Below are 2,567 nucleotides of genomic sequence, written 5' to 3' on the forward strand. Positions count from 1 at the left end.
CACACTGTGTAGACAACCTTCCACTGTTAAAGACTAGTTATCATTATTTTCTGAACTGCGCTGTATTATTCTTAGTAGGTACCTAATAATTGGTACAACTCTATGGAGCTCTCTCAAGCTTTAATGTACCATTTCATGGAATAAAAATCAATCAATTTCTCTCACTCTCACTTACAGAGTGACGGAGGTACAAAAGACCTGTTTGGAACTACCCTCGTCCTGCAGGTCCTGCGTGTCCATTGGGCAGTCCCACTGTCGCAGACATAGAACAGACGTGTCCCACACTGTGGAAAGAGTGAATCTGTTCTACTGTTGGGTCTACAGATTGGTTGCCAGCGGCCCGAGGGTTCAAGTACGTCCGTCGGAATAACCAAATTCATCCTAAGCAAGGAGTCATAGCGCCGGACTGGTAGGCAATATCTTGCCTGTCGCGCATGCGTGTACTGCGGGGTGGCCTACCCCGAACACCGCAGGCGCCGAGCTCCCCGTAAATTGCCAATTAAATTTTAAGAATAACGGAATTGCTTTCTGGACGATACCCAAGTAGGGCTAGAGGGGCCAAATGAACCTCACCTGGCTCTCCTACCCACCCCCCCACACCCGAAACCCGTTACCACGCTGCAGCACTCGTGGGTAACAGCGGGAAGAAAGAAGGAGAATGGAAAACCGAGCCGCAACTTTGTGATTCCTGGCGAGTGCGTGTGGATTGGCTTGGAGCGTCTGGGCCCGCCGCCGGCCCCTGCCCGCTCTCCGGCCACCGGGGACCCACCAGACTAGGGACCAACCTAGCGTCAAAATGGCGCGAAATAGGAGGGTCTTGTGGGCGGTGGGGAAGCGCTCTGCGAAGCGTGGCGGAGCGTGGTGGAACGTGGCGGAGCGTGGCGGAGCGTGGCGGAGCGTGGCGGGTTGTTCGCAGAGCTTCGCGGCTCCCCTTGGTGGTGTATCCCCACAGGGAGGAATGAGAGAAAGGAAAGTTTTTTCACCGAAAAATGGAAGCAGGGAAAGGGGCGCTGGTGGGGGGCAGTAGGGCGTCTCGGAACCACAAAATATCGAGGAACAAATTCAGCAGTAGCAGTGCGCCATGAAAGCACTACACCACCACGACCACCACAGCCGCCGCCCTCCAGAACTCCTGCTGTCTAGATGATCATTCTTCGAGAACCAGCTGTATTTCTTTTTCTCCCCTGTCCCGTGCAGTGGCAGCCGCTGCTGCGGCTGCGGGCGAGGCGGCAGGACGGGACAGACTGACAACTCGGAATAAAATCTTTGCCATATCTGTAGGAGGAGGACGCCTCCTCGAGGGGTGCGCGGGGTACGGCAGCCAGTGGCAGCGACAGCAGAGGTCACTGCTAGGGGCCGCCCCGAGGGCAGCCCACTCGGGCCCCATACATTGGCCGCGCGGGACGCGACGGGGTCCTCGCCCTCCTGCGGCCGCCCCGCCGCCGGCCGCGCCTCGCCTCCAGCTGTCTGTGCCGCGTGATGAGACGCCACCACAGCCAGATGCGAGACGTGTGCGGACAGCCAAGCAGAGAGCGCGCCGGGGCGCCGAACCCCCCGCGCGCGCTAAACCGGCGACCCCGCGCCGCGCCCACGCCGCAACCCGACCTCCCCACACACTCGCCCGTCCCCGACAATAAAGCCAGCTCCACGATGACCAGTTTTCCTCTTCTAAAACTTACTTTTCTTACATTTTCGTGCGAGTGGCTATGGCTGCTCTCGGCGTGATAAGCTGATTTAGCTCACGTACGTGACGGGCGAGGGGCCCCACCGCCGAGTCGACCAGTGGCTAGTCAGTTAGAAGCGTTTCCACTGTACCTCGACTACTGTACACGGTATATCGTGCCGGGGGAGCGGCGTCATTTCCGCTCCCGTGAGCATTCGGGCGTAACGGGGCGGAGCGAGGTGGGGCGGGCGGGTCGACGGGGCTGGGCGGGGCACAACAGCGGAGCGGAGGGCACGGCGGGCAGCAACGATCCGAGCGCGTTCAAAACCTCGCCGGCGTATTTTGAAAGATAGGCCTTTTAAATACCCGCCGGTGTCTCCGCGTCCCGTCAAGCGGTTTTACGTCCTGGCGGGAACTTCTTCCGACGCCCCCACCCCACTCTCCCTTTCTCGGCGCTGGCCTTCCCTAATGTGCCAGAGCGTTTTGCCGGTGCATGCAGTGCATGCGTTGAAGGCGCCTCACGTCACCTGCACCTGGCGGCGCCCCGGCGCGGAGTGCGTTGTGGTCCAGCAGGCCGGTCAGAGAATTGAGCGATATTACGTAATGGCCGCTCGGCTGCGCGGCGCTGCGCGGTCGCCGTCGGTCCCGCCCGGGGCCGCCGCCTGTCGCGGGGCCGCGCCGGGACCAGTGTCCTTGCCCGCACTGCCCAGCCTCAGGGTTGACCAGCTGATTCGCACGGGTTCCGGCAGACTCTTGCACTTATCCCCGTCAGCTGTTCCCATATACATCAGCCCAGCGCCCATCCGTCTGCCCCAAGCCCGTGTTCTTCGTCGGTTCGTCGTCGCCGTGCTCCGCGCAGCGCGCTCTGCGCCCCATACCCCACGGTGCCCCCCGGGCCCCCTGC

Source organism: Frankliniella occidentalis, unplaced genomic scaffold, assembly GCF_000697945.3.
Source record: "Frankliniella occidentalis isolate FOCC.00 unplaced genomic scaffold, Focc_3.1 Scaffold177, whole genome shotgun sequence".
Taxonomy (NCBI): domain Eukaryota; kingdom Metazoa; phylum Arthropoda; class Insecta; order Thysanoptera; family Thripidae; genus Frankliniella; species Frankliniella occidentalis.